The sequence below is a fragment of the Nicotiana tomentosiformis genome, chromosome 12 (genome assembly GCF_000390325.3).
Source record: "Nicotiana tomentosiformis chromosome 12, ASM39032v3, whole genome shotgun sequence".
NCBI classification, from domain to species: domain Eukaryota; kingdom Viridiplantae; phylum Streptophyta; class Magnoliopsida; order Solanales; family Solanaceae; genus Nicotiana; species Nicotiana tomentosiformis.
The window spans coordinates 23,623,854-23,646,117 of NC_090823.1; the positions used below are offsets into that span (position 1 = coordinate 23,623,854).

The following is a 22,264-nucleotide window of genomic DNA, read 5'->3' on the forward strand; positions in this document are numbered from 1 at the left end:
ATAAGTATGGATAAAAGAAATAATCTCAACTGAGATGGTGTTGTCAGACCCATGTTAAATTGCGGAACGTAGAATCACCCGCGAGTATGTGTGTAAGAATACACTCAGTAATTTAAAGTCCTCAGAAGGATTCTTGGCACGTTCGAGGACGAACGTATGTTTAAGAGGTGGAGAATGTAACGACCCGACTTGTCGTTTCAAGAATTTACGCCCCGTTCAGCGACTAAAGGTCACGAGCAGCTTCGTAGTATGCATTATGACCCGCGGGTGTGGTCGAGTTCGGTTTTCGGAAGATGTGGAATTAAATTGAAAGAACAATTCTTATTTAGAAGCTTAAATGAAAAGAATTGACCGGAGAGTTGATTTTTGAGCAAACGACCCCGGAATGGAATTTTGATGATGTTAATAAAAGAGAACCAAACTTAATTAATGTGAATTGACTGTTGGATAAATGATTCCAAAAGAATGATCTTTCGGTGGTCAAAGGGCCAGTCAAAATTAACTTATTATATCCATTTATAAATATAATATACAAAGAATCATGTTGTGAGATTGTCCATGTTTTACGGGAAGAACAAGCAACTCTGCACAGATCACATGTTGGTTTATGTTTGTAGACAAACTCACATAGAAGGCCTCCAATCGCAGAAGCGAGAATTTTCTCGCAAAAGCGATAGATAGTCTGCAGAAGCGGAATCTGGACAGAATCATAAGGACCAAAAATGGTCATTTCTTCATTTTCGATTTTGGATTGTTGGAGTTCGGTTCTTGGGCGATTTTGAGGATTTCCTCATAAGCTTTGTTGGGGTAAGTGTTCTATATCCTAAAGTATTTATATTTCATGAATCCATGATTATATTCATTATTTAATTCGGATTTCACTGTAAGAAATCAAAATTTTTACAAAATCTTCCAAAAATGAAAATTTAAGATTTGGAGGTCGAGTTGTTATTGGAATTCAATAAAATTGGTATGGTTGAACTCGTATCGAAATTGGTGTTCGGATTTCATGAAAATTATTTTGGGTTCCGAGGGTCGAGCCCCGCATTGACTTTTGTTGACTTTTTGGAATAGATTTTTAAGTCGACGTATTATTATCCGAAATTATTTCCGATGAATTTTAATAGAGTTATACAATTAATTTGGATAGATTTGAGCTGTTCGGAGGTCAATTCAAGCAAGAAGGCTATTTTGAAATATCGGCCTAACTTCAAAAATGTAAGTGTCTTGCTTAACCTCGAGTGGGGGAATTTTCCCTTAGGCATTGAGTCTTATGTGTAATTTGTGTAATTGAAAATCATGTACGCGAGGTAACGAGTACGTACTTGGTTTATATGTGCAAATTTTATTGAGTTCAAGTCTTGAGCATATTGTGTAGTAAATTGGATAATTGTTAGCATCTATTTAATCATCTATTTGTCGTGCCTAAATCCTTGTTCTTGAATCTGTTATTATATGACAATTTGATGTGATGGTTATTTGATTATTTATGAAATTCTGTGAATTTGCTGGTTTGATAATTATTGGAATTTAATTTTATTTTAGATTTTTCCCTCTGCAAATAATTAATTAAATGAGCTTAATAAAAGGTATTTCTATAATTATTGAAAATTTGGAGTTAATGAAGACTTTGCTTTATGTTGAGTAGTTTCTACCTTTGTTGATTGTTTTTGGGTATTGTAAACATTGTGTGGAGCCTTCGGCTAATTGTTATGAAATTAATTGACTTGGTTGTATATTTGGAATTTTTGTTGTAGTCATTGGGCAAATTGTGACATGAATTGATTTTGTTATGTTGCCGTGATAATTTTTTGTGTAAATTATTATTTTGTGTTAATTATTATTTTGAAGATATAAGGGTGGCATTTCACTATTGATATTATGTGGGTATAAGGGTGGCAATTCACTGTAGTTGTGTTTGTTGGAATATTATTTGGGCGGAGCGATAAGGGTGGCAATAGGAGCGATAAGGATGGCAATAGAAGCGATAAGGGTTGCTATTCATATTGTCTGGGTGGAGCAATAAGGGTGGCTATATGAGTGATAAGGGTGGAAATAGGAGCGATAAGGGTGGCTATTGTCAGGGACGATATGTGATGATGTGGGGTTGTGGGATTGATGATTTTCATGTGATGTTGTGATTTTCTTGTATTTATTTTTATACCTCGTGCAATTTTTCTTGTTGTTGGTAAATTGATGACAATCTGATTTATGTAGAAATTGAGAGCATGTAGCTATTACCAGGCGGATTATAAAATGAAATATGGGAACGAGATGCCGTGAGTAAATAATGAGGATATTGGAACGTGAATTGTCCGTGCAGTTGTGATATGAAATATGGGCACGAGGTGCTGTGATTAAATGATAATGATATTTGGCACATGATTTGTCCATGCAGTTATGATATGAAATGAGGGCACGAGGTGCCGGGGAAATATGATGATTTAATTATGGGCACGAGGTGCCGTGAAAATATGAAAAATGGGCTGAGACCCGTGTTTACGAAAAATATGGAAATGGGCTGAGACCCGTGTTTTTAAGATTTTGAAACGAGGTGTCACATATTGACTTTTTAATTGAAAGAATTATATTCAAAATATTTATTTAAAAGGATTTTTATGTAGAAGGTATTATATGAAAGAATTATATTTGAAAGGTAATTATTTGAGAAAATTATATTTGAAAGAGAGTTATTTGAAAGAATTATATGTGAAAGACATTTATTTGAAGGATTTGATTTATTGTGTGTAATTGTATTTATTAATTGTTGAGCGATATAAATGGTATTCTTGTTGTATGTTGTGCATATTACTGATTGTTTTACGTTGCCCTTATTGTTATCTGCTTCCTATTATTTTATATATTATATTGCACAGGCTATTAGACTAGTGAGTGTCTTGACTGTACCTCGTCTCTACTCCACTATGGTTAGTCTTGATATTTACTGGGTACGGGCCGTGGTGTACTCATACTACACTTCTGCACATTTTTGTGCAAAGCCAGGTATTGGAGATATCGGACTTGAGAAGAGTTAAAAGCGGGATCGTAAGGATTCAATGTAGAGCTGCTTGGTCATCGCAGTCCCTTGGAGTCTTTTCATTTCATTGCACTGCTAATTTTTAATCAAACAATATTATATATTCGGTCCTCGTGATTATTCCATGTATTCAGTTAGAGTTCGTGACTCGGTACTACCATTCTTGGGAGGTTGTACAATTATATTTATTCCGCTGTTAGTTTTGGTTACTTATATAAAATAAATGGCTCCAAAAATGTAAATGAAATCGGTTTACCTAGTCTTAGAGAGTATGTGCCATCACGACGACTGTGGAGGGATTTTTGGGTCGTGACAAGTTGGTATCAGAGCTCTAGGGTCATAGGTTCAACAAGTCACGAACGAGTCTAGTAGAATCTTGCATATCGGTATGGAGACGTCTCTGCTTATCTTCGAGAGGCTACGGAACTGTTAGGAAATTTCCACTTCTTTCATTCCTATCATGCGGATTTGTTGATTGTGGAATTTGAGCTTTTGTATCTCTATTTTCTCACAGATGGTTAGAACACATACTACTATGTTAGCTGAGCAGGCATCCGCACATAGTGCTAGGGCTGCAACAGGCCAGGGCCAAGGTAGAGGCCGAGGTAGAGGTCGAGGAAAGGCACGTGCCGCGACTAGAGCACCTGTCAAAACAACAGTTGAGGAGTCGCCAGTAGCTCCAGTTGGGGGACAGGTACCAGAAGCACCTGTTGTTACTCCCGGACTTCAGGAGACTTTGGCACAGTTCCTAAGTATGTTTGGTACATTAACTCATGCGGGATTGATCTCTGTTGCACCAAATATTTCGCAGATTGGGGGAGTAACTCAAACTCCTACCATAACTCCAGAGAAGCAGGTTCACGTTGGTCAGGTTCTGGGTGTAGTTCCAGTACTACCTATTATTCCGGTTTGGCTTGAGGTCAGGCCATAGGCATCAGAAGAAAAACAAAAGAGACTTGAAAGGTTTAAGAAATATGATCCACTTACTTTCAGTGGCATAGCTACAGAGGATGCCCAAGGATTTCTAGAAAATTGTCACCGTATTCTCCGCACTATGGGTATTGTGGAGGTGAGCGGAGTTGCCTTTACTACATTTCAACTGTCCGGCGCAGCATATCGGTGGTGGCAAATCTATGAAGAAGGTAGACCAGCCGATGCAACACCACCAACTTGGGCTTAATTTTCGGAAATGTTCTTGAAAGAATTTGTTCCCCAAACTCTCTGAGATGTGTGGCGCACAGAGTTTGAACGGTTGCGTCAAGGCACTATGACAGTGTCAGAATATGCTATCAGGTTGAGTGAGTTAGCCCGTCATGCACCTATCTTGGTTCCTACAATCAGAGAGCGGGTTCGCAGATTCATTGAGGGGCTCGAATATGATATTAAAATATGCATGGCTCAAGAATTTCAAACTGATACTCCATTTCAACAAGTAGTGGAGATTGCGAGAAAGATTGAGGGTGTTTTAGGCAAGGAAAGGGAGTCTAAGGAGGCCAAAAGGTCTCGAAGATATGGAGGGTTCAGTGGATTTTACTCTCCATCTAGGACCCATATAGCGGAGGCTGGAGCAGTCGGCCAGCTTAGTCTACACATCAGATTAATCGGAGTGCTCCAGTAAGATCATACAATGCATCATCGGCACGGGATTCCTAAAATGGTTATTCCAGTTAACCGGCACAGACTCAGTACGAGCAACCGCGGCCTCATATGGGTTGTTATGAATGTGGTGATACTAGGTACATTATGAGAGATTGTCCGAGACTTAGGAGGGGTGAATTTTATCAGAACACTCAGACTATGGGCCCAGTGCAGCTACTACCCCGCGTGCACAACCAGTTAAGGGTGGAGGACAGGCGAGTAGAGGGCGCCTAAGAGGTGGAGGCTCGACCCGTTGATATAATTGCTATGATTTGGCTGAGGCTGATACACCAGATGGTGTCGTTACAGGTACGATCCCGATTTGTTATAAAAGAATATTTTCCCTTAATTTGATTCGGATCTAAATATTGAGGTGAGTCCTCCTATTATGCTCTGTTTATGGGTGAGCTTCGTAATTTTGTGACCCACTTATATGTTTATCCCTGTTGGAAGATTTGAAGATGTGATCCCGTATCTGTCATTTTTTTTTTGGGCACCATTGAGGGCTATAAGTCCAAAAGTAATTTTTATTTTTTATTATAGTGGGTTTGATATATTTCGGAATAATTGATTCCAATTTTATGAATTATATGCCCTACCAGTATGAAGGTTCATTATGTGTTATGAAAAATATTTACGAAATTTATTGAAAAGAAGAAAGAAAGGAAATTGAAATTTCAGTAGGCACAATGTGCAAAATACTTGTGATTCGGAGTGGAGGACGAGATCCTCGCATTTTTATATGATGTAAAATATTGAAACCAGGCTACAAGCCGCAGTGGAAGTTATATAAGGACGAGGTCCTTGTGGTGAAATATTTATGAGTTTAAATTCTCCCTTTGTAAAGTTTAATTTGTAATATAGTACTAATAAGGAGTTATGCCTGATAGGCTTATCTGATAATTCTTTTATATGTTTCTGTGCCATAATTGTGCTGTAATTATTGAGATTTAGCCTACGAGGTGACTACCCAGGTGGTGTTAAATGTGACTCGTTAAGTCAGGTAAATAGTAATGAGGTCTTCATGCCTCACATTTTGCTATCAGTGTTGTGAAAATTCGAAATGAGGTTTTGGTTAATATGAGGTTAATTGGCGATGTTGTAATCGATTATGAACAACTATTAAGACCAGAGATGTGGTGATGGGCATACATATGATATGCTTCATGTCCTGATATCATTATGATAATGTAGTGCTTGTAATGCTGAGGTTAGTGTTATTGATATATACATTGTGGTGCTTTGTGGGGTTGTAGATGTGTTGTTAGGAGTTGTTTTGGTATTACTCTGGCAGGTGGATAGGCCCAATTACAGGGGAGACTCTGCCAAAATTTCTGATAAGTTGATGTGTGCATAGGCACGAGTTGCTATAGCCTGTTGAGACTAATATTGTGCGTTGATGTGAAAATCGTACTTTTTGAAAATGTTTGGAGTGTAAAACAAATTGGTTTTAAATTTTATAAGTATGAATAAAAGAAATAATCTCAACTGAGATGGTGTTGTCGGACCCATGTTAAATAGCGGAACGTAGAATCATCCGCGAGTATGTGTGTAAGAATAAACTCAGTAATTTAATGTCCTCAGAAAGATTCTTGGCACGTTCGAGGACGTACATATGTTTAAGAGGTGGAGAATGTAACGACCCGACTTGTCATTTTCAGAATTTACGCCCTGTTCAGCGACTAAAGGTCACGAGCAGCTTCGTAGTATGCATTATGACCCGCGGGTATGGTCGAGTTCGGTTTTCAGAAGATGTGGAATTAAATTGAAAGAACAATTCTTATTTAGAAGCTTAAATGGATAGAATTGACCGGAGAGTTGACTTTTGAGCAAACGACCCCGGAATGAAATTTTGATGATGTCAATAAAAGAGAACCAAACATAATTAATGTGAATTGACTGTTGGAGAAATGATTCCAAAAGAATGATCTTTCGGGGGTCAAAGGGCCAGTCAAAATTAACTTATTATATCCATTTATAAATATAATATACAAAGAATCATGTTGTGAGATTGTCCATGTTTTATGGGAAGAACAAGCAACTATGCACAGATCACATGTTGGTTTATGTTTGTAGACAAACTCACATAGAAGGCCTCCAATCGCAGAAGCGAGAATTTCCTCGCAAAAGCGATAGATAGTCTACAGAAGCGGAATCTGGACAGAATCATAAGGACCAAAAATGGTCATTTCTTCATTTTCGATTTTGGATTGTTGGAGCTCGGTTCTTGGGCGATTTTAAGGATTTCCTTATATGCTTGGTTGGGGTAAGTTTTCTATATCCTAAAGTGTTTATATTTTATGAATCCATGATTATATTCATCATTTAATTCAGATTTCACTGTAAGAAATCAAGATTTTTACAAAATCTTCCAAAAATAAAAATTTAAGATTTGGAGGTCGAGTTTTTATTAGAATTCGATAAAATTTGTATGGTTGAACTCGTATCAGAATTGGTGTTTGGATTTCATAAATATTATGTCGGGTTCCGAGGGGCGAGCCCTGCGTTGACTTTTGTTGACGTTTTGGAATAAATTTTTAAGTCGACGTATTATTATCCGAAATTATTTCCGATGAATTTTAATGGAGTTATACAATTAATTTGGATAGATTTGAGCTGTTCGGAGGTCAATTCAAGAAAGAAGGCTATTTTGGAATATCGGCCTAACTTCTTAAAGGTTAGTGTCTTGCTTAACCTCGAGTGGGGGAATTTCCCCTTAGGCATTGAGTCTTATGTGCAATTTGTGTAATTGAAAACCATGTACGCGAGGTGACGAGTGCTTGGTTTATATGTGCAAATTTTATTGAGTTAAAGTCTTGGGCATATCGTGTAGTAAATTAGATAATTATTGGTATATATTTAATCATCTATTTGTCGTGCCTAAATCCTTGTTGTTGAATCTGTTGTTATATGACAATTTGATGCGATGGTTATTTGATTATTTATGAAATTCCGTGAATTTACTGGTTTGATAATTATTGGAATTTAATTTCATTTTAGATTTTTTCCTCTGCAAATAATTAATTAAATGAGCTTAATAAGAAATGTTTCTATAATTATTAAAAATTTGGAGTTAATGAAGACTTTGCTTTATGTTGAGTAGTTTCTATCTCTGTTGATTATTTTTGGGTATTGTACACATTGTGTGGAGCCTTCGGCTAATTGTTGTGAAATTAGTTGACTTGGTTGTATATTTGGAATTTTGGTTGTAGTCATTGGGAAAATTTTGATATGAATTGATTTTGTTATGTTGCCGTGATAACTTCTCGTGTAAATTGTTGTGTTGTATTAATTATTATTTTGAAGATATAAGGGTGGTATTTCACCATTGATATTATGTGGGTATTAGGGTCTCAATTCATTGTGGTTGTGTTTGTTGGAATATTGTATGGGCGGAGCGTTAAGGGTGGCAATAGGAGCGATAAGGATGACTATTGATATTGTCTGCGCGGAGCGATAAGGGTAGCTATAGGAGTGATAAGGGTGGCAATAGGAGCGATAAGGGTGACTATTGTTAAGGACGATATTTGATGATGTGGGGTTGATGATTTTCATGTGATGTTGTGATATTCTTGTGTTTAGTTTTATACCTTGTGCAATTTTTTTTGTTGTTGGTAAATTGATGAAAATCTGATTTATGTTGAAATTGAGAGCATGTGGCTATTACCGGGCGGATTATAAAATAAAATGTGGGCACGAGATGCCGTGAGTAAATAATGAGGATATTGGTACGTGAATTGTCCGTGCAGTTGTGATATGAAATATGGGCACGAGGTGATGTGATTAAATGATAATGATATTTGGCACGTGAATTGTTCGTGCAGTTGTGATATGAAATGAGGGCACGAGGTGCCGGGAAAATATGATGATTTAATTATGGGCATGTGGTGCCGTGGAAATATAAAAAATGGGTTGAGACCCGTGTTTACGAAAAATATGGAAATGGGCTGAGACCCGTATTTTTATGATTTTGAAACGAGGTGTCACATGATGACTTTTATTTGAAAGAATTATATTCAAAATATTTATTTGAAAGGATTTTTATGTAGAAGGTATTATATGAAAGAATTATATTTGAAAGGTAATTATTTGAGAAAATTATATTTGAAAGAGAGTTATTTGAAAGAATTATATGTGAAAGACATTTATTTGAAGGATTTGATTTATTGTGTGTAATTGTATTTATTAATTGTTGAGCGATATTTATTACTGGTTGTTTTATGTTGCCCTTATTGTTATCTGCTTCCTATTATTTTATATATTATATTGCACATGTTATTAGACTAGTGAGTGTCTTGACTGTACCTCGTCTCTACTCCACTGAGGTTAGTCTTGATACTTACTGGGTACCGACCATGGTGTACTCATACTACAATTCTGCACATTTTTTTGTAGAGCCAGGTATTGGAGATATCGGACTTGAGAAGAGTTAAAGCGGGATCGTAAGGATTCAATGTAGAGCTGCTTGGTCGTCGCAGTCCCTTGGAGTCTTTTAATTTTATTGTACTGTTAATATTTAATAAAACAGTATTGTATATTCGGTCCTCGTGATCATTCCATGTATTCAGTTAGAGTTCGTGACTTAGTACTACCAGTCTTGGGTGGTTGTACATTTATATTTGTTCCGCTGTTAGTTTTGTTTACTTATATAAAAAAATATTGCTCCAAAAATGTAATTAAAATTGGCTTACCTAGTCTTAGAGATTAGGTGCCATCACAATGCCTGTGGTGGGATTTTTGGATCGTGACATTGTACCTATTGGTAATACCAATATCGGGGCTGTAGTCAAAGCTGTCTTGAGCTTTTGGAAGCTCTCCTCACATTCCTCGGTCCACCTGAACGGAGCACCCTTCTAGGTCAATTTGGTCATAGATGCAGCAATAAAAGAGAAACCCTTTACAAATCGGCAATAATACCCTGCTAACCCAAGGAAACTCCGGATTTCCGTTACTGAGGACGGTCTGGACCAACTCTGCACTGCTTCAATCTTCTTCGGATCTACCTTGATCCCCTCGCACGAAACTATATGGCCCAAAAATCCCACTGAATCAAGTCAAAATTCACACTTTGAAAATCTTAAATATAACTTCTTTTCTCTCAAAGTCTGAAGCACAGTCCTCAGGTGTTGTTCATGATCTTCCCGACTCCGGAAATACACTAGAATGTTGTCAATAAACACAATGACGAAAGAATCAAGATAGGGCTGAAGTACACTATTCATTAAGTGAATAAATGCTGATGGGGCGTTGGTCAGCCCAAAATACATCACAAGGAACTCGTAATGACTGTACCGAGTCCTGAAAGCAGTCTTCGGAATATCTGGCTCCCGAATCTTCAACTGATGATAGCATGAACTCAAGTCGATCTTAGAGAACACTCGGGCACCCTGAAGCTGATCAAATAGGTCATCAATATGTGGCAATGGATACATGTTCTTCATTGTAACCTTGTTCAGCTGGCGGTAATCAATACACATCCGCATAGAACCATCCTTCTTCTTTACAAATAAGATAGGAGCACCCCAAGGCGATACATTGGGCCGAATGACGCCCTTATCCAACAATTCCTATAATTGCTCTTTTAATTCTTTCAACTCTGTTGGGGCCATACGATATGGTGGAATAGAAATGGGCTGAGTGCCCGATAACAAATCAATATCCCTGTCGGGTGGCATACTCGGAAGATCTGCTAGAAATACATCAGGAAAAGCCCTTACTATAGGAACTGACTCCACGGTAAGAGTATCAATACCAACATCTCTTACATAGGCCATATACGCATCACACTCCTTCTCAACCATTCGTTGAGCTTTAAGAAATGAAACAACCCTGCTAGGAACATGATCTAAGGTACCTCTCCACTCTAGCCGCGGTAGACCTGGCATAGCCAACATCACAGTCTTGGCGTAACAATCAAGAATAGCATGATAGGGTGACAACCAGTCCATGCCCAAAATAATATCGAAATCCACCATACTAAGCAATAATAAATCGGCCCTGGTCCTCAAAACCACTGATAATAACTAAACACGACCGATACACACGGTCCACAATAATAGATTCACCCACGGGTGTAGATTCATAAACAGAAGAACTCAAGGAATCATGTGATACGCCCAAATGCGGGGCAAACTACGATGACACATAAGAATAAGTGGAGCCTAGATCAAATAAGACTGATGCATATCTATGACATACCGGAATAATACCTCTGATAACAGAATCGGATACAACGGCATCTGTCCTAGCAGGAAGGGCATAATATCTGGCCTGGCCTCCCCTCTAGGGCGACCTGTACCTGCCCGACCTCCACCTCTGGCTGACTGTGCAGGTGGAGTGGCAACTACTGCAGTAACCATTGCCTGAGAAGCCTGAGGAGCCTGTGGAATAGGTGGGGCCTGAGAAATCCGTGAAGGTACACCCCTCCTAAGTCTGGGGCAATCCCTCATGATATGATGAGTGTCACCACACTCAAAACAAGCCCTCGGAGGATATGGCTGCTGGGAATGGTTCGGGCCTGATTGACTAGACTGTCCGCTGAAAGCACCCCATACAGGAGGTATAGTAGACACTGGTGGTGCATAAGATGGAACCTGAGGTCTGGGAGTAGCCGGAATACCACTAGAAGCTGGAAGTGCTGAATGAATAGGACGGCTCACATAACCTCTACCATGACGGGCTGCAACTGGGGCACGAGAATTATTACATGTGCCAGAATCTCAGGGTCTCTTAGCTTCCCTCTCTTCCTTCTCCCGAGTCCGCATACCTTCCAATCTCTTAGAAATTGACACCACTTGATGGTATGTGATGTCCATCTCTAACTCTCGGGCCATGCTGTATCTGATACTAGGGTGGAGACCCTCAATAAATCTGCGAACCCGCTCTTGAACAGTAGCAACTAAGGCTGGTGCATGCCTAGCCAAATCACTGAATTAGACTGCATACTCTGACACGGTCATAGAACCCTGGCGCAGCTGCTCAAACTCTGCGCGCCATGCATCTCTAAGACTCTAAGGAACATACTCCCTTAAGAACATATCTGAAAATTGAGTCCAAGTGAGTGAAGATGCCTCAGCGGGACTATCCAACTCATATGCCCGCCACCACTGGTAGGCTGCTCCTCTAAACTATAATGTCGTGAAAGAAACCCCACTGTAATCCACAATACCCATAGTACGAAGGATACAGTGACATTCCTCCAGAAAACCCTGAGCATCCTCTGAAGCTAAACCGCTGAAAATGGGAGGGTGGTACTTCTCTGAAGCTAAACCCTGAGCATCCTCTGAAGCTAAACCCTGAGCATCCTCTGAAGTTGCTCCCCCTCTAAGACTGTTGTCCTAATCTCAGGCCGAACTGGGACAACTGGCTGCACTGGTATAACCTCTGGGGCATGGTCAACTTGGGCATGTGGTTCTGGAGTACGGGCGGCGGGAGTCTGTGCTTCTCCCCTTTCCTGAGATGTGGCAGGAGCAAGTGGAATTAACCCTGCCTGAGCTAGAGTGCCAAACATGCTCAAAAACTGGGCAAGAGTCTCCTGAAGTACAGGAGTAGTAACAGGCGTCTCAGGTGCCTGCTCTCCAACTGGAGCTACTGGTGGCTCTATTGCAGCAGCTCGTGCAGGTGCTCTGGCTGCACCACGTGGTCTTCCTCGGCCTCTGCCCCGACCCCGGCCTCTTGTGTCTTCAACAGGGGGTGCGAGTGTCTGATCATCGGATCCAGTTGTGCGTGTCCTCACCATCTGTGAGAGAGTAGAAAGACAATTGTTTAGAACTTTGAAATCAACAAAGGCGCACGATAAGGAATCAAAGAATTGATTATTTCCTAACAGATCTATAGCCTCTCGAAGATAAGTACAACCGTCTCCGTACCGATCCGCAAGACTCTACTAAACCTGCTTGTGACTCATAACACCTATGAACCTAGTGCTCTGATGCTAACTTGTCACGACCCCAAATTTCCTCTGTAGGAGGTCGTGATGGCACCTAGTCTTTAAGACTAGGTAAGCCTATCAATGCGGAATAATCATAAATATCTAAAATAAATAAACTATAATTCAAATAATTACAACTCCCAAAACCCGGTAGAAATAAGTCACAAGCTTCTAAGAATTTATTTTCTATGTCTCTATACATCAGAGTCTGGCAGATATACCTTGAAGTCTCCTCCTACAGCTAGTTTACTAATGCCTGGTCTGATAAGGTGTACCTGGATCTACACAAAACGATGAGCAGAAGCATAGTAGGAGTACACTACAGCGGTACCCAGTAAGTGCCAAGCCTAACCTCGGTAGAGCAATGACGAGGTCAGGTCAGGCCCTACTGGAAAATAATAATAGATAGCATGGTAAAATATTTCACAATATAATAAAATAAAATGACAATGGAAATGAATCAAGTAGTAGGTCACCATTTAATAACACAAATAATGGCAAATAATACCTCGTGGAACAAAACAAAATTTCTTTTCAACTTTAAGAAAAATCACAAACAAATCAAAGGCAACTACGGCCATAAATCAACATCAACAAGGGCACTCCCGAGGTACCGCCTCGTAGTCCCAAATCATAAATAAATTCAATATATCTCATTTTCTTATCTCACCGCGAGAACCTTCACATTTTATTTTAAAGAAAACATTTTTTTTTCCGAAATAGCATCCCGCGTTTTAGCCATCCTTATCACACCGCATGACTTCTAGTAGTTCCCCCTACTAGCCACGCGTATCAAGCCACCTTTATCTCACCGCATGTCTTTCAATACCCAGACCTTATACCACCGCATACGTATCAATATCACAATATTATCACAATTTGCACCTCAAGTGCTCAAATAATTTAATTTGCCAAAATAATTCAACAACAATGTTTTCCATAATAAAGAGCTCATGGCTCATACCAAAATAAATCATCAATAATATTTTTTCACAATAAAGAGCTCACGGCTCCATCACAATGAGTACGAAAATCTTACAAAAATATTCAGGAATAAATAATTTAGCAAAATAATATTTAAAAATCTTTAATACGTTGCTTCAATACCAAATTTAAAATATCAAATACTTAAAGATAATCAACCTTCAAATAATGCACACAATAAAAGAAACCAAGTTCCAACTAAACAGGTAAAACAATTGGGAGGAAAAGGCCAAGCAAATTTAAAGTATATAAATCAATGATGGAGAATAGAACGAGATTTAATAATTTAATTAATATGCAATAATGATCTACACAATTTAAAAACATAATCCTTCACATCTAACCCGTGTACACACTTGTCACCTAGTGTACACGACTTTCATCACATTACAATTAATACCAATCCTAGGGGAAATTTCCCCCACACGAGGTTAGACAAGTCACTTACCTTGACTTGCTCCAATTTAACCAAGTAGTATGTTTTTTCCTCGATTTTTCGACTCCGATCGACTCGTATCTAGTCATAATTAATTCAATACAGTCAACAAAAATTATAGGAATCATTTCATAAGAAAATACTATATTTTGCAATAAAATCCGAAATTAGCTCAAAAATTACCCTTGGGGCCCACATCTCGGAATCCGGATAAACTCATAAAATCCGAGAACCCATTCAATTACGAGTCCAACCATACTAGTTTCACTCAAATCCGACTCTGAATCGATACCGAAATCTCAAAAATTCGTTTCTATGAGATTTCAAGAATTTCTCAAATTTCAATCTCAATACACTAATTAAATGGTGAAAACAATGATATATTCGTGTATATTGACCAAATCTGAGTTAGAATCACTTACCCAAATGTTTTTCCGTAAAAATCTATCAAAAATCGCTTCTGCTCAAGCTCAAGTTCGTCAAAAATGACAAATGGGACGAAATCCCCTCTTTTATAAATCTGCCCAGGCAACCTTCGGAACTGGGCCTCGATCGTGGCTTCGATCACGGGCTCGAGCCTGGGCCTTCGGTCATGGCATCGAGCATGGTCCTTCGATTATGGCCTCGATCCTGGCATCAAGCCTGGGCCTTCGATCATGGCATCGAGCATGGGCCTTCGATCATGGCCTCGATCATGGCATCGATCTTGAGCCTTCGATAAGTGGGCTTTGATCATGGCCCTCGAGCCTTGCCTTCGATCATGGCTCTCGAGCCTGCCTTTGATTATGGCTCTAGCCTTGACTTCGATCCTCGGCTCGATTTCTGGGCTCGAATTCTGGCCTTCGATTTTTGGGCTCGACTGCTCAGCAGAAGAAATATTTGCAGCAGCTGTTTAAGTCCTATTTTTGATCCGTTAACCATCCGAAACTCACCCGAGGCCCTCGGAACCTCAACCAAATACACCAACAAGTCCTAAAATATCATACGAACTTATTTGAAACCTCAAATCACTTAAAACGACGCAAAAATCACGAATCATGCTCCAATTCAAGCTTAATGAAACTTAGAATTTCCAACTTCTACATTCGATGTCGAAACCTCTCAAATCAAGTCCGATTGATCTCAAATTTTGCACACAAGTCATAAAAAACATAAATGACCTATGAAAATTTTTAGAACTGGATTCCGACTCCGATATCAAAAAGTCAACTCCCAAACTTTAAATTCCTATTTTAGCCATTTCAAGCCTAATTTCACTACATACTTCCAAATAAAATTCCGATCATGCTCCTAAGTCCAAAATTACCATACGGAGCTGTTGGAATCATCAAAATTCTATTTTGGGGTAGTTTGCACATAATTCGATATCCGGTCACTATTTGAACTTAAACTTTTAATTTTTTATCAAAATTCCATATCTCGGACTAGGGACCTTGGAATTTGATTTCGGGCATACGCTCAAGTCCCAAATCACGATACGGACCTACCAAAACTGTCAAAACACTTATCTGAGTCTGTTTACTCAAAATGTTGACCAAAGTCAACTCAATTGAATTTTAAAGCTCTAATTCACATAAAAACTTTCCGAAAAATTTTACGGACTGCGCACGCAAGTCGAGTAATGATAAATAGTACTTTTTAAGGTCTTAGAATATAGAATTAATTATTAACTTTAAAGATGATATTTTTGGGTCATCACATAAATATAGGTCAGTTGCATTTATGGTAAGAAACCATAGTGAAATAGTAAGAGAAAAAGAAAGAATTGTAATATATTATAAAAGACTTAATGATAATACTAAAACGGATGGATATAAATTACCCGATAAAACAAACCTAATAAATAGAATACAAGGAAAAAAGATATTTAGTAAATTCACTTGTAAATCAGGATACTGGCAAGTAGAAATACATGAAGAAAGTATAGAATGGACAACATTCACTTGCCCTGAAGGACATTTTGAATGGCTAGTAATGCTATTTGGACTAAAGACAGCTCCACCTATTTTTCAAAAAAGAATGGATAGTATATTTGGAGAATATAAAAGATTTGTTTTAGTATACGTAGATGATATATTAGTGTTTAGCAAATACATTAAAAACATTAAGGACATTTACAAACAATCTTTAGATTATTCGTAGATAATGGAATAATAATTAGTAAAAAGAAGATGGAATTATGGAAAGAATTATAGAAATTTTTAGGAATAGTAAATTATGCAAGAAGTTTCATAAAAGATTTAGGAAAAATAGCAGGACCGTTATATGCTAAGACAGACTCTACAAGACAAAAACATTTTAATTCAGAAGATATAAAGATGGTACAAAATATTAAAGAAAAAATAAAAAATATTCCTGACATAAACATGTTGTTAGAAACAAACTACTTAATTATAGAAATAGATGGAAGCTTTGAAGGACGGGGAGCAGTATTAAAGGAAAAAACCAATAAATATAAAGATAAAAATGAAGAAAAAATATGTGCCTATCAAAGTGGTAAATATAAAGAAAAAGGAAATATGAGTAGTATAAATACAGAAATATTAGCTGTAATCTATGGATTAAATAGTTTTAGATTATATATGTTAAATAAATCAGAAGTATTAATTAGAACTGACTGGGCACCTATAGTTAGATTTCACCAAACAATAAATGAGAAAAATAGTAGCAGACGAAGATGGTAAAATTTGTTTGATACTATATCAATATATAACCTAGTCTTTGAGCATATTAAAGGAAAGGATAATAATTTAGCACACCAGTTAAGTAGATTAAAGATTACTGTTAATTAATAAATATATTTTATTTACAGCATGAGACCAGCAGTTCCCAAGACCGGAGACAAGGGAAAAGGCATCAACGCCTCACCCACAGACACGTATTCTCAGACAATATTAGGTAATCTTTTATTTAAACCACAAGCATATGTAGAACAGACTAATATAGATAGAATATATTTTGGAAAACATAATCTAATATTTTTTCTGCCTTCAAATATGTCCTTTAGAATATTATCAGAATGTGACATAGACAGACCACAAAGGTGTTTAATAGATAATTTAGGAATAGATTATAATAAAAAAGATACTAAATACTTTATAGCAGCTCTTAATGCTTTAAGATAATTTTTCACAGAAAAAAACCAAAAAAAAAAGATTTAAATATTATGTAGTTATACATGGCAAGAAACATGGTATTTTTCAAACATGGTTAGAAGTATTAGATTCCATTAAGAGTTTTTAAAAACCCTTATTCAAAGGTTTCAATGACTTTACTGAAGCATTAGACTATGCAAGAGGAATATTAGGACTAAATTACTATATTTTCCCAGCACTTAGACAAAATTCAGAAAAAACCCTCCAATACAATATCCAAAAAGACGCAGAAAAAATAATTTTTTGTGACCATTGTTCTTCAATAACTGAAGCTTTCAAAAGACTCAACCAAAAGAATGAATCTCTAGAACAAGAAAAATCAAGACTAATGGAACAGATAAGAGTATTAGAACAGAGACTACATGCAATAAAGTTTGAGCTAGTACAATCTCAAACTCAAGAAGTCCCTCAATTGAGTTCTCCATCTCAAAACAAAATGGATGAGAAAGGTGTACATTCCACACTGAATGCAATAAAATTCACTGTATCGGATGAAGATACAACTAGTCCGGTTCAAACGACAGCCGGTAAAGACTTATCAAATCCGTTTATGGCTGTCACTTTGCCAAAAAGTGAAGAAGAAGGATCATCAAGCCAGTTAAGAAGAAGACTACCAAAAATATTGATACAAGAAAAAATATTAAGAAAGAAGGGAATAGCTTCAAAAAAGAAAAAAATGAAAAAATAGAAATTATTGTTAAACAAACACTGGAGAAGTTTTTTCAAGACAAAGATAAGCAAGACAAACATATTATTAAAAATCCTAGTCCAGACAGAAACAGTCTAAATCCCAGTGTAGAAATAAACCATAGTCCAGAAATGTCCCACATATCAGGAGAAGATGGTAATTACGAAGATGAAAACTATTATCAAGATGTTCAAGATCCAAACGACGATTCAGAGATGAGTTTTGATTCAGTAGCATAAACAATCTTGATACATAGAAAAACAAGACAAAAGATAAGACAACAATGAAGAATCATTATGGCACAAGAAACAAATAATGAAGAATTGCTATATGATACAAGAGATACAATAATGACATAAAGCAGTAATACAGAGACATGTGAAAAAAGAAGAAAAGACTGGCAACAGCTGAAAAAGAGACATGTGAAAAAAGAAGAAACGACTGGCAACAGCTGAAAAAGACTTGCAACAAACTTTGGAATCTACGAGTGGAGAAAATAATTACAAAACGACAAATAAAGAAGAATCATTTCTGTTCAAGCCATGTGGTGATGGGGTCCAATGAAGTACCCGACAAGGCTGAAAAGAATTTGAAGTCCGTAGTTTGAAGTTTGTTCTTAAATCCGCTCAAAGGTTCGGCTATAAAAGGAAGGAAGACTGAAGAAAGAAAACAACGAAAAAAGAGAGCAATCAGCAGAAAAAATACTCCCTCTTCCATTACCCTTATCAAACATCTTCCATCCAAAAAAACCCATTCTCTGTAAAATATTTTCCTTATGTATGCTATAATATTTTCTATGTCAAGACTGTAAGATAAATAAATCCTATGTTCAAGAGTGCAAGTGTTTAATTTCAAGTCTAGTAAAACTCTTTCGGGTTTACCGAAAGGGAAATCTCTCTCCTGTAAACATGTAAGTTACTGTTTTTTTTAGTAATTATGTTACTGTTTATTACCCCGGTCTATTTTTATGTCTTTAAGTTTTTATGTCTTCAAATTTTATATTATATGTTTAAATTCTTAATTGTTAGTTTTGTAAATAATTAAAAAATTCACTCTAAGTATATGGTTATCTTTCCAATCTCTTAATAAATCTAATGGATTAACCTGTAAATTCCTAGGAGAGACCGATTAAAATAGCCCAAAATATTTCCACAAAAGGTGTTAAAATAGGCAAATATGTTTAACTGTGGCCAGGGTGAGGTTAATGTCACGACCCAAAATCCCACCACATGCATCGTGATGGCACCTAGTCTCTAAGACTAGGTAAGACGATTTAAATTACCTTTTGAAGCCTTTTTTTTATATATAAAAACTAACAGTAAAAATAATTACAATACACAACCTCCCAAGACTGGTAGTACAGAGTCACTAACTCTAACTGAATACATGGAGTGATCACAAGGACCAAATATATAATACTGTTTGATTACAATTTAACAGTACAGTGAAATGAAAAGACTCCAAGGTGTTGCGACCGCCAAGCAGCTCTACCACGAATCCTTACGATCCCGCTTTAGCTCTGCTCAAGTCAGATATCTCCAATACATGACTCTACACAAAAATATGCAGAAGTGTAGTATGAGTACACCACGGTCAGTACCTAGTAAGTATCAAGACTAATCTCAATGGAGTAGAGACGAGGTACAGTCAAGACACTCACTAGTCTATTAACCTGTGCAATATAGTATACAAAATACTAGGAAAAAGATAGCAATAAGAGCAGGATAAAACAACCAGTGGTATGCGCAGCAAGACAACAAGAATACCATAAATATCACTCAATAATTAATAAATACATGTACGCCCAATTAATTCAAGTTTTTTTTCAAATAAATATCCTTCACATATAATTCTTCCAACTAACTCTCTTTCAAATGTAGTTTTCTCAAATAATTATTTTTCAAATACAATTCTTTCATATAATTCATTTTAAATAAAAATCCTTCCAAATAAATATTTTAAATATAATTCTTTCAATTAAAAAGTCACCATGTGACAACTCATTTCATAATCATAAAAATACGGATCTCAGCCCATTTCATATTTTTCGTAAACACGGGTCTCAACCCATTTTTAATATTTCCACGGTACCTCGTGCCCATAACTAAATCATCATATTTCTCTGGCACCTGGTACCCTCATTTCATATCACAACTGCACGTGCCAAATATCATTATCATTTCATCACAGCACCTCGTGTCCACATTTCATATCACAACTGTACGAACAATTCACGTGCCAATATCCCACATTTCATATCACAATTCACGGCACCTCGTGTCCACATTTCATTTTATAAACCGCCTGGCAATAGCCACAGGCTCCCAATTTCAACATAAATCAGATTATTATCAATTTACCAACAATAAGACAAATTGCACAAGGTATAAAAATAAACACAAGCAAATCACAGTATCACATGAAAATCATCAACCCCACATCATCACATATCGTCCCTGACAATAGCCACCCTTATTGCTCCTATTGCCACCCTTATCACTCTTATAGCCACCCTTATTGCTCTGACAGACAATATCAATAGCCACCCTTATCGCTCATATTGCCACCCTTATCGCTCCTATAGCCACCCTTATCGCTCCGCCCAGACAATATTCCAACAAACACAACAACAGTGAAATGCCACCCTTATACCCACATAATATCAATGGTGAAATGTCACCCTTATCTCACCAAAAGAATAACTCACACAACACAACAATTTATACGGAAAATTAAGACGACAATATAATAAAATCAATTCATATCACAATTTTTCCAATGGTCACAACCAAATTCCGAAGATATAACAAAATCAATTAATTTCACAACAAATAGCCCAAGGCTCCACACAATGTATATAACACCCCAAAAAAATTAATAGAGATATAAATTACTCAGCATAAAGAAAAATCTTCATTAATGCAAATTTAGATAATTATATTAACACTTTTTCTTAAGCTCGCTTAAATTAATTATTTGCATAAGAAAATTCATATTGGAATCAATTTCCAAGAAATATTAAACCAACAATACTCACAAAATTTCATAAATATTTCAAGTAACAATCACATTAAATTATCATATAAAAACAAATTCAACAATAATGATTTAGGCATGGCAAACAGATGATTTAATAATTTTTCACTTTACTATACAGTAATGCCTAAGACTTTAATTCAATGAATTTTGCACGTATAAGCCCGAGTACGTACTCGTCACCTCGCGTACACATCTTTTCACATTTCACAAATGGCACATAAGACTCAATGCCTAAGGGGTAATTCTCCCACTCAAGGTTAAGCAAGACACTTACTTTTTTTGAAGTTAGGCCGATATTTTTCAAAATAGCCTTCTTGCTTGAATTGACCTCCGGACAGCTCAAATCTATCCAAATTAATTGTATAACTTCATTAAAATTCATCGGAAACAAATTTCGGATAATAATACGTCAACTTAAAAATTTATTCCAAAAAAGTCAACAAAAGTCAATTCGGGGCCCGCCTCTCGGAACCCGACATAATTTTCATGAAATCCTAACACCTATTCTGATACGAGTTCAATCATACCAATTTTATCGAATTCCAATAACAACTCGACTTCTAAATCTTAAATTTTTGTTTTTGGAAGATTTTACAAAAATCTTGATTTTCCTCCATTAAATCCGCATTAAATGATGGATTCAAAGACATAATCATGAAAATTAATCAAAACTGGATAAGAATCACTTACCCCAAATACCCACGCAAGAATCTCTCCAAAAATCTCCTTCTACCGAGCTCCTAATTAGATTTTGAGTTATGAACTCAAACCCCCATTTTTGGAACTTTTAATTCTGCCCAGATTGGCCTTCTTCGCGTTCGCGACCTCTGTCTCGCGTTCGCGAAGGCCAAAAACTCGCTACCTCAAATTCTTCTTCGCGCTCGCATTCGCATTCGCGTTCGCGTTCAAGATCTCGCATTCGCGATGCACTCAAGTCCTACTGCTTCGCGGTTGCGATTAAAACTTCGCGTTCGCGAAGGCTGATGTCTCCAGGCCCAGTCCCCTCCTTCCTTCTACGCGTTCGTGATTGGACCCTTGTGTTTGCGTAGGTTCTTCAGGCATACCTTCGCATTTGTGTCATGACCCAATTTCCCCTCCGTGTGACGTCGTGACGGCACCTAGTCTCTATAACTAGGTAAGCCTAACTTTTTGCGGAATAATAAAATAAAAATATAAATTTAACCGACTATTCAAAAATACACAACAAATCCCAAAACCCGGAACATCGTGAATCACAAACTACTAATGGAAAAATCTAGTATCTCTATACATCAGAGTCTAACAAGGGAAAATACAGAAGATAATGGACATGAGAAAGAGTAGAAGGGGACTCTGAGGTCTACGGATGCGGCAGATA

The 22,264-nt window shown here is 37.1% G+C and overlaps 1 long non-coding RNA gene across 2 annotated transcripts; it reads left to right on the forward strand.

Moving 5' to 3' along the window:
• The first annotated feature begins 577 nt into the window (after nt 1-577).
• On the forward strand, nt 578-9,291 carry LOC138903677 (uncharacterized). Of its 2 annotated transcripts, none has more exons than XR_011413013.1 (3): nt 578-807; nt 1,151-1,218; nt 9,071-9,291. It is a non-coding gene; the product is annotated as an uncharacterized lncRNA (long non-coding RNA). The 2 variants fall into 2 exon arrangements; XR_011413012.1 differs by lacking the exon at nt 9,071-9,291 and adding an exon at nt 3,004-3,327 and having other exon boundaries at nt 1,151-1,224.
• Nucleotides 9,292-22,264: the final 12,973 nt, after the last annotated feature.